Below are 11,459 nucleotides of genomic sequence, written 5' to 3'. Positions count from 1 at the left end.
AAAAGAAGAATAATGAAACAACCTAAGCTAAGTTAAACTATGATTGCACGAATTAATGGAGCATAAAGCGATTAAAGAAACTAAAGCAACTAATGGCACCTAATCTAATCTAACCTATGCATCAATAGAAAATAAAGGAACTATACTACAAAGACAACTTGATTCATGCAATCAAAAACAAGGAATTCTAAACCAACCTAATCTACTACAATATGGAAATCGAACATGAACGGTACTAATAAGAACACTAAGATCTAACAATTAACCGAATTCATACTCGAATGCAGGAAATTAAACCAACATTCTTCCAAAATTTAAGCACATGAAAATGGAAATTGCACATCAAAAATGGAGTGATCTAAAGATCAGAATGTAACAATCTTACAACTCAAACTAGGGCATCGCCTAGCTCAGAATTGCAATGTGAACATGATCATGCATTGGTGATGATAGCGAAGATGATACTGCGATCATAGGACTACGACCGAGGAATGGATGAAGGAGACCTCTTGGAATGTCCAATTGCTTCCGACAATGGGAAAAAACCCAAACTACGCGAAGGTAAGCTCGGTGGTTGCCTGTGGTGGAGACGACATCGGTTTGAAAGGGATGAAGGTGGACGGATCTAGAATTGTCTTGGTGACGAAATTCAATGAAGGGAATCGCTTTCCTCTCGGATTGCTAGCATTGCTTAAAAACCTGGCAATGGATGGAGAAGATGATTAGAGCTCAGATAAGTGGCAATGTTGGATGAAGCTCTGCTCGCCTTTTCTCTCCTCTATTATGTCCCGCTCCCTCCTATAGAAAATTGGTGAACGAAAACAATTGTAGCTTCTTGCTTTTAAATTGATTTTAGATTTGAACGAATGGTGGAAATTGGCCTAGATCTGATCCAATGGTTGTGAACACTCAAATTTGAATCCAAAGCTCCAGATCTTAATCAATGGTTGTGATCCACTCTCCTTTGACTTGGATGGACTAGATCTTTGATGGATGATTCAAATCTCCTCAGATCTTGGATGGACTTCCAAGATTAAACCAAATTGGTTCTCTTCCTTTAGCTCTAGCTTTGACTCCAAATTTAATCCGACTTGAATCCATGTTCCCTTGGTTGCCTACAAAGAAGATCACATTCAAATATTTAGCAATAATTCTACAAATATAAGATAAATCACATCAAAGCTCAAAAATGAATTCAAACTCATAAAATGTAGTATATATGCAAATTTAATACACGAGAAGATAAAAAAAAAAGTATGAATATAAAAGCCTAAATATCATGACAAAATGATTGTTTTTAAATCCCTCATACTTATTCTTGTACGTCTCAAGTAAGCAAACAAAACTATGAAACAAGACTTAAAATCATCTCCCAAATAATTTCCTGGCAATACTTATAAGATAGTAAAAGGTAATTAACTAAGACCATCTAAAGATTAAACATTCATGAATATAATTCTTACATCAATCAATAAGAATGGTGATTCCAATCCACTTAATAAACTAAGAAAGATGCAACCTCACATGATAGGAAATGGGTGTACCCACTCTAACTCTCACAATCATGCATGGAAGTGGAGGTTCATTCAATGTCACAACATTTCACTACTATAAGCTTGCTCATTTTCTATTTCTCCACCACCATAAATATATAACATGAACGAATCAAAAGGATCTATTAAGAATGAAATGAGATCAAGAAGAAACAAAGTGAAACAATTAAAACAATTTAAAAGAAAGGAAAGCAATGAGAGAATTGGAGAAATAAACCTTATGAGTTACCCAATTTGAGATGTATCAAAGAATTTATCATGGGGAATGAAGAACATCATTTGTCAATGACAAAATAGAAGATTAAGCCAAACTTTCCTTCAATTTGATAACCACCCAAGAATCTTGTCATGCTATCCTCTCTACTTGATACTCTCCGAGCAAGTGTTCTTTTCTCTCTTCCTTCATGAACCAACAAAACTTTGCAAAAGGAATGCTATGGTGTCCAAATTTCTGTGCTCAGAGAAACCTCTAAGTTGAGACCAACCATTGCATTTCAGGATTTTAGAAATCATACCAAAAGGAATTCAAAATTGCAAATGATTTCTGATTCTGAAAGTTGAAGTGAGTTCAACTTAAATCAGCAAGACTTCAGCTTCCAGAATTCTACCTATTTAGAGATTTAGTTGACTGACATTCCAGCATGTCTGGGGTTGGTTTTTAACTGATCAGATACTTTCATCAAAGGCTTGGTGCGAAAAGAATTTGCTACTGATGAACAGTTTAAACTCTCAGCAAAAACAGATTTAAAATTTTCAGATTAAGCTTCAGAAATTTCACTCCAGGGCTGCAGGTTCTGAATTCTGGGTTCCAGATTGCAGTTACAAACTTTGGAATCAAAGATAACTTTAGCTTGGTCATTGAAGAATTAAGTTTGGAAAAGGGTTTCAATTAACACTGCAATGATTTAAGCCTAAATTCAAGTTGCTGCAAATCAGGAATAGCAAGAAGATTTGGCACGAAACAGTTTTCACAGTTTTTTTTCTTCATTGGTTGAATTCTGGTCCTTGCATACTTGGTGAAGGTCTACAAATTCTATCATCTTCATTGTCAAATTATACACAGCTGAAAAGAAGCAAGGACTCCTGGAGTTGATGAGCTGAGATTATCAACCAAAGTTCACCATTCCTTGAAATTTCTGATTTCAATTCAGAACTGCACAGATCCTGGTTCTGCAGCAATCTGTACAGATAGGTCAAGTCCCTGTTAATCCTGAACTTATAGATGTTCAAAAGTCATTTCCCAAAATTGAGATTCAATAGAATTACCAGATTGAACCAGTCCCAGATTTCAGTTTCAGCATTTGCAACTCAATTTCCAGCAATTCTGGCATTAGCAGCAACAATTCAGGGTTTTGTTTCGCAGCTCTAGGAAAAAAAACTTGCAGGTTTTTTTTTTAATCATAAGAGCTTGGAGAGAAGGAGTCACCAATTAATAATGAAAAGGTAGAAACCTCTCTTGAACTTTTCACTGATAAAAATTCTGCAGAGAAAACTTGGCACATAGCACTGTTAATCCAATTACAACTCAACTTCTTAGCCAAAACAGGTAACTTCATATCCACATAAGCTCTCCATTATTCTATAAAATACTTCCCTCTGTGCACCATATAACTCAAGAGCACTCATTCCCAACAAGTTTAGCACCAGACTTTCGTACAAAGCAATTCGATTTGGAAAACATCAGAGAAATCTGTACTTTATAGTTTCAGACATTCTAGGGTTCAATTCCATAGCAGCACTTGCACCTTTCTGAGCTTACTTTTTTGAATCTAGAACAAACTCAATGCCTAAGGAATTTCTGAATTTCAAAGATCAATTTCAGAAACCAGATTCAAATTCCAGAAAATTGCAAGCATGATCATCCAACATGTTTGAGTAGTTGCATAATTTCCAGGTTTAACATCTGAATCTTAATTCTATGTACTTGGTGTGGTTCTGTTATTTCTCTAAACTCTAGTATCAAAAAGTGTATCCACTCCTTGTATCGGGAAAAAAAAAAAAACTCCCTTCAAGAAAAGAATTAGACCGGAAATCATCCAAGAGAATTTGACTCCACCACTTTGCATTTGATTCCAGAATTTTAGCTTCACGGGTTTTTTTTCCCTTCTTACTTGAACACTTGGTACTTTCTTCAGGATTTCAGCATCCCCACCAACATTAACTGTGGGCAATGTATGAATTCCAGATCCATTTCAGAACTCAAGCTTGAGTTCCAGGGACAACACTGCATTCAGTTTCAGAATTGTTCATTCAAGGGAATCTCAGTTAAAATCATGAAGGGTTTAGCTTGGAATGAGTTCTCATTTAACATTGAACTACTAGGAGCTTGAATTCAAATTGTTACTGATAAGAAACCACAAAAGACATTGGCACATGAAGTGGCTTCTCTTTTTTTCTTCTTTCCTGAGATTAAAGTTTACACTAGAATCCAACTGCTTCTGAAATTTTACAGACTCAGGTTCAGAAGTTGGAATCCACAGACCTAAATTCTAGAAATTAGATTCAAAGTAGTTTAATGACTTCCTGCACTTCAGAACTCAGAAAACAGGATCATAAACCATTCTAAAAAGTTTTAAAAATTAAACTGATCCGTAAGCCTTGTTGCTTCAATCTTCAGTTTCAAAACTTCGAATTTAAGGAAGTTTCATCTCAAGTCATCAAGAATTTAGCTTAGAAGAGGTTATCAATTGTTAATGCAACACAGGAATTAAAGTTCAAGCTGTTATCAATCTCTTCAATTCAACAGATAAAATTTCAGAGTCACCAAAGAATTCCAGGAATGAACTAGTTTCTGAATTCTGGTTTTCCAGATTTCAGTTTCTAACTTCTATTCCAACTGCTAGGTCATGACAAGTTGAGTTTTTGAAGAATAAATCAATTGATACTAGGCTAACAGGACAGCAAGAGAAAGATCACCATTGCTTCAACTGCAGCTTCTGAGATCAGATTCCAATCCAATCGTCAAAGAACTTCTACAATTCAGTAATCCAGAATTCTTTCAGAGTTTCAGAATTGAGGATCCAAGGAAATTCATCTTTTATTTATGAGGAGTTGAAATCAAGGAAAGATCTCATTTAACACTAAACTAACAGGAGACTAATTTCATGTTGTTGCTGGTCAAGATCAGCATGGAGACTTGGTACCCAACAGTCCCTAGGTAACACAAAGTTCAGCTACTTGGTTGGATGCTCAAGTTGTTAGAGTCTTGCAAGGTACTGGTTGGATTCCCTAAATTCCGTTGGAGATTCAGTCTTGTTCATCATTTAACTCCCAAGTGTTTCTAGAGTTTGATTCAAAGCTTTCTTAATTGGCAGCAGCAGGAGGAAAGAACAGGTTCTAGTAACTTAATTAGAATTCAGCTTTTGTAATTAACCTCAGAGATTAGAAGTCAGATTCCAAAACCAGTTTCAGATCAGCTACCTTACTTCCTCAATCCTCTACCACTTCAATTTTGGACAACCCAACTTTCATTTCATTTTTATTTTTCAGCACTACAACCCAGCCAAAATCAGACTTCCCTACTTTCAAACTGCCCTAAACAGAGCCAAGGACAAAAACATCAACAGGTAACCATAATTCCTGCTCTGATTCTCTAAAACCAACTTCCCAATTTGAACTCAAACTTCACACATATTCCACCACTTCTATCTCTTTAAAACTTGAAAAATCTGTTTTGACTTCCAACAAAATATGGCTGAAATTCCACTTGAATTGTGACTTCATATAACATCTGACAATACAACTCTTGAATTGATCCCACAATGGAACCTCCATAAACCTCAAGCAAGTATGGTGGAAGATAAATTTGTTGAGTGAATTATTCAACTAACATTTGAAAGGAAAAGAATTCAAAGGATGGGGAAAGAAATATCCTTCATCATATTCATTGCATGCCAATGATATTGTGATTTTAAAAAGAAGCAAAGCAAGTTCTAGACTTCAATTGTCATGAGTGCATATCACACAAAAAGAGAATAAAGTATAGGCATGTAGTAGTCCTCTCTAAGTAATTTTGGCAATCAAACTCAATTGATCAAAATAGAATCCATCACCACACAAACCAATATCATGCAAGTTAAACAGTCAATCATATCAAATGACCTAGAACTTGACGGTCAAACTTAAAGAACTTTTACAATTCTCAAAGTATTACTAAGAATGCATGAGGAACTTATTCAAACCAAACAAAGTATAGGAAAGACAAAACAAAGTGAAAAGTGCTAAGTGTGAAAGCAAAGAATCAAATGCAAACTAACACTCAAGTATAAAGACAAAAGAAAGTATAAAGTATAAAGAAAAGAAAAGAAAAAAAAATAGACTCCCCTTTATTCCTAGCAGTTGAAGATGGTTCAAGAGTAAAGGCTACGCCGATAATGGAGTAGTCTCGGTAGATGAGAGAGCTATCCTCGTGTGATCAGTATTGTGGTGCACTGCTCCCTCCATTGTTAACTCCTCGTAAGTATGTCCAAGTGGTTGAAGACGGTTAAGGTACAAAATCCACTCCGGAAGTGGAATGCTAAGAATTGAGGTGATCACCTCTTCTCCCACCGTGAGCTCTTGGAAAATTCAGCCCAGAAGTCAGAGGCGGTTTAGATGGAGTAACCACTCTAGAAGGCTACAACGACCTACAAAGCCAAGGAAAGACAACACCTCCCGTACGCATACAGGGTAAGAATGAAATAAAATAAAATCAACCTTTGCAAAGAATGTATCGAAGAATGCATCACATCTAATAAAATCAAAAATGGGTACCTCCATAAAATTTTCTAAAAGATTAGACGGAATGCTCACCTTGTCATGTTGGAAGGTACTTGGAGGTTTTGAAACAATGACTGTGGCCTCCTCTTGGTCAGGTAATGGCTCTGGCTTTAGGTCAAGCTCTGGCTCAGGTGAATGTACAACCAAAGGAAGTGATTCTTGAGGCTCTACCTCCATTAACAAAAATCCCTACACTATCTTCACCAGCAAATGCATAGTCAAACTCAACTAGCTCCCATCATCATCAAAAACACCTACATCATCAACAAAATCTACTCTTGCGGCATCAACAGTGTCAATAAAAATTTTACAAACAAAATATACAACAACAATAATATCAGAGTAAGGATCATTTACAACTACAATATCACAATGCAAGGAAGTAGAGGAGTCCTGTAGAGTTGTAGACTCAAAGACAATATTACTACAAACTCTACAATCCATCTCCTCAAGCACATCAATCCCATCAGGAATGGTCTCTAAGTGGAATTAACTGGAGACTTGTGCTTGTAGCTAGCTGATGGATGCTGCAATTTGATCCAACTATATTTAACAATTCTGTAATGACGCTTCATTTCTTTGCTAGGATTGGAGCATGTATGCTTCATTTTGCTGTAAGAGATCATCCACTTTTAGCATTAAAGTTTTTATTTGATTGAGGGCAAAGACTTCTTCACTATAGTCTTGGATTGCTCCCCAGGAGGTTGCCTTGACTTGTTGGCATGGTTGTGACCAAGTAGGCATATAATCATTTTAAAATCCCATTGATATGCTGAATATGACTCAGTAAATTGTCCTTGTGCGTCCTCATACCTAAAATGTAAATAATCCACCCAATTAGACTTATAGGTATTTGAAATGACTCATACCTATTTTGTTGTTCCATGAGTGGATAGTATTGAGGCTTAGGTTAATAACATTGAGGCTAGTAGTACTGAGGTTCAGGATTTCATTGTTGCATGTTCCCATACATATAATCTGGTTTTTCTCTCCAACCAGAACCATAAGTCCCACTAACACCTCCAATTGTTGATAATATGGATCCATGATCAAAGAAATTTTCTATTCTTATACTGAAACATTAGCAAATAAGATCAAAAGATATAGGAATATATAAAATCAAAACATGGATATCTGGACATGAAAGCACTTGACACACTATTTTTTTCAATTTTTTATGAACAAATAGAAAAGAAACAATCCTAAAATTATCAAATACTGTTGTAGTCCTGGCAACAATGCCAAAATTGATAAAACTCGATTTTGTCGTGAAATGGGTACAAATAAAATACTGACCCTTCTCTCTATGCTAATGCAGTATAGAGAATGGCTCGGATCGTCTCCCAACGAATGTAATGGCTGAATGATAATTCCTGGGATTGAAATTATTGGTAAATGATTGGGGTTTTGGACTTAAGCTGTAAATGGAAAAGACGAATAATGAAAGACAACCTAAGCTAAGTTAAATTATGATTGCACGAATTAATGGAGCATAAAGCAATTATGAAACTAAAGCAACTAATGGCACCTAATCTAATCTAACTTATGCATCAATTGAAAATAAAGGAACTATACTACAAAGACAACTTGATTCATGCAATCAAAAACAAGGAATTCTAAACCAACCTAATCTACTGCAATATGGAAATTGAACATGAATGGTATTAATAAGAACACTAAGATCTAACAATCAACTAAATTCAGACTCAAATGTAGGGAATTAAACCACATTCTTCCAAAATTTAAGCACATGAAAATGGAAATTGCACATTAAAAATTTAGTGATCTAAAGATCGGAATGTAACAATCTTACAACTCACAATAGGGCATCCCTTAGCTCGGAATTGCACTGTGAAGATGATCATGCGTTGGTGTTGATAGCGAAGATGATACTGTGATCAGAGGAGCTGCGGGCGAGGAATGGATGAAGGAGGCATCTCGGAATGTCCAACTGCTTCCGGCAATGTGAAAAACCCCAAACTACGCGAAGGGCAGCTCGGTGGTTGCCTGCAGTGGAGACAACGTCGATTTGAAAGGGATAAAGGTGGACGGATATGGATTTGGCTTGGTGACGAAATCCAAGGAGGAAGGGAATCCCCTTTCCTCTCGGATTGCTAGCGCTGCTAGAAAAACCTGGCAATGGATGGAGAAGATGATCGAAGCTCGGAGGAGTGGCGATGCTAGATGAACCTCTGCTCGCCTTTTCTCTCCTGTATTTTGTCTCGATCCCTCTCGTAGAAAATTGACGAACGGAAACGACTGTAGCTTCTCGGTTTTGAATTGATTTCAGATCTGAACGATAGTGGAAATTAACTTAGATCTGATCCAACGGTTATGAGCACTCAGATTTGAATTCAAAACTTCAGATCTTGATGAATGACTATAATCTACTCTCATTTAACTTGAATGAATCATATCTTTGACAAATGACTCAGATCTCCCTAGATTTTAAATAGACTATTCATAATAAACCAAATTAGTTCTCTTCCTTTAGCCCTAACTTTGACTCCAAATTTAATTTGAATCGAGTCCATGTCTCTTGGTTGCCTACAAAGAATATCACATTCAAATATTGATCAATAATTTTACAAATATAAGATAAATCACATCAAAACTTAAAATGAATCCAAACTCTTAAAATATACTATAAATATGAATTTAATACACAAGAAGAATAAAAAACATGAATATGAAAACCTAAATATCGTGACAAAATGATGGTATCAGGCACTCGAGGAATGGGCACCTCCAACTCTAGCTACAGTCCCAAAGGAGGTGGTTCCCCAATCGATGGTGAGATCACCGAGCCCGACAGGGGAGCCGAAGGGGTCTCCAATTCATCAATCCAGCGTATCAACACTGACTTCATTTGCAGAGTCGGAGGCCCTCTTAGAATTTTACAGAAAAGGCATCACCCATCTGGATCCTCAACTGGTCGCTCGGGCCCATTCTCCCCCGCCCGAGTCCTAGCCGAATCCCTAGGTGCAATGATCCATTTGCCAATTCAGCCACCAGACGCACCAGTCGGGTCGAAGAGCCTCCCAGTCATGACCCATCTTCCCTTGGTGCACATCCCATCATCTCCTAGGACTCCTTCTTTCCTGTCCCATACTAAATCAAGAACTTCCCGCACGAGGGCATGCCCTTCGCATGCTCCCATGGATCTGAATCTGGCGAGTCATTGGGAGGATTTGTTGGGGGTGAAGAGGGTGTCCCAGTTACCATGGAGCTATCCCAAGAACCAATTCAAGAAGAGCACAAGTTGGATCTTACCCTCTATGGTCTAGTGGCCCTCTCATGGAGGAACACCGAAGAAGCATCTAGGGGCAAGCCCATCTGAGCTTTAGCATAGGAACTTCTACTGAATAGGACTAAGCAAAGGTCCTAATTAATGATATTTGCCCAATAATACCTTGAGATCTGGCAAGGCATGCAAGATCTATAGGTCCGCATAGCTAAACTGGAGAACCAGTTAGTCGTAGCCCCTTCTTAAGAAGTTCTGACTTTGGCTCAGGACTCGTAGTTGGAAATCGATCGCCTGAACTGATCCCGCTTTTGATCAGGTGACAATCACCCGACTAAAGAGCGGGATAATGGAGACGACTACAGAAAGGATTAGCTTGGCACATCGTGTGAGTCAGCTATAGGTGGAGATAGATATGCTGACAGTTGCTACACTACAGAGCTCACAATAAAAGTCAGAAAGATTCACAGCATCAAATTGTCAAACCATTGAGTTTGAGTATCCATTCAGCTTACAAAGAGAGTTTGTCACTTGCATAAATAGAGAGTTTGCCACTTGCATAAATAGAAATGTGAGAAAAGAAGAGAGATGAAATAGGAATGGTAAGAAAGAAAGATAATCTAAATTAACTAAATTGTTAATCAACTAATGTTAATCGAAAATAGTTCTTAGCAATGGTGTCCAAAACTTATTGTCTAACCATAAGTGCATGGTTATCGTCAAGTAATAAAATATTGATCCATATGAACTGTTGATTAAACATTAGTTGAGTAGTTATTTAGACAATCAAAGGTTGTGTGAAGTCAAGTGCGCTCAAGAGAATGAGAAGTGAGAGAGAGTGAGAGAGAGAGAGAGACCTGGTGAGAGCAAATGATCAAAAAATGAGGAATTGGTTTGGAAAAATGATTCTAGGATTTTGATTTCAATATGATGCTAGTTGATGCTTTATGTATTGTTCACCTCACCTCCATATTTACACTCTTGTAAGGATTCTAGCCAAATTACTAATACAAATGTATGAAGGTTGTACCGGAGTATTTACACTATTTTTAATGTTATTAAATAAAGAGATAACATAGAAGTCCAGTTAAAGGGATACCCCCCGTCACATGAGAGCCCCTGGTTATACAGTATATATTACATAAATCACTTTTTAACATTAAATTAGAAAAAATCTATTAAACTCTAATTAGTATGTTTACATCAAGTTCAATGCTATTAAGTAAGGAAGAAACACTAGAAAGTTCGATTAAAAGTATATCCTATCATATTTGAGCCCCCTATCAAACAGTTTAGATTACACAATTTACTTTCTAACACTAAATTAGAAAATTTTCATTAAACTCTAATTACTTCCATCACATTCTCATTCACACACATTCAATCAAACAAGAACAAGGTACAAACATATCATAGAATAGGGAAATGATCAAATACATAGTTCACACATCAACATCATATCATAATTACTCCCTACATCTTAGAATCTGGATAATTTACTCCATAGCAAAGGAAATACACCCAAGAGATAAATAAAAATAGCAATCTACAACTCAATACATGAAATAAAGATAAGAGAATGTTTATCAATGCTTTACCGGTCTTCTCGGATGAAATCCTCACTCTGAGGTGTTGGACCCCGTGGTAGTTTTGATGTGATCAACCAAGTTGGTTAGGTCCTGCTTTGTGTTTGAACCCTATGTCAAGTGTGCAGGAACTTAGGAGCGCAGGAAGTCGAGCGGAAGATGCAGCTATCGAGAAGGACGACATGGGAAGGGAGTCGACGGGCTCGGTGCATCCGAAGGACGAGAGAGCTGCGGAAGAGTACACCGGTGGGAGAGAAGAATGTACGCGGCGTTCGAGGGACGTTAAGCCGGGGAGGAAGGCTGCTCGAGGAGAAGGCC

At 37.2% G+C, this 11,459-nt stretch overlaps 1 long non-coding RNA gene across 1 annotated transcript; it reads right to left on the bottom strand.

Annotated features, from left to right (window-relative positions):
* Positions 1–329: 329 nt before the first annotated feature.
* LOC121980332 lies at positions 330–8,530 on the bottom strand. Its single transcript, XR_006111496.1, has 4 exons — positions 8,132–8,530; positions 7,608–7,684; positions 1,771–6,565; positions 330–1,115 (listed from the first exon to the last, which is right to left on the bottom strand). It is a non-coding gene; the product is annotated as an uncharacterized LOC121980332 (long non-coding RNA).
* Positions 8,531–11,459: the final 2,929 nt, after the last annotated feature.

This window comes from Zingiber officinale, chromosome 5A, assembly GCF_018446385.1.
Source record: "Zingiber officinale cultivar Zhangliang chromosome 5A, Zo_v1.1, whole genome shotgun sequence".
In the NCBI taxonomy this organism is placed as follows: domain Eukaryota; kingdom Viridiplantae; phylum Streptophyta; class Magnoliopsida; order Zingiberales; family Zingiberaceae; genus Zingiber; species Zingiber officinale.
This window is presented reverse-complemented; position numbering and strand designations above follow the sequence as displayed.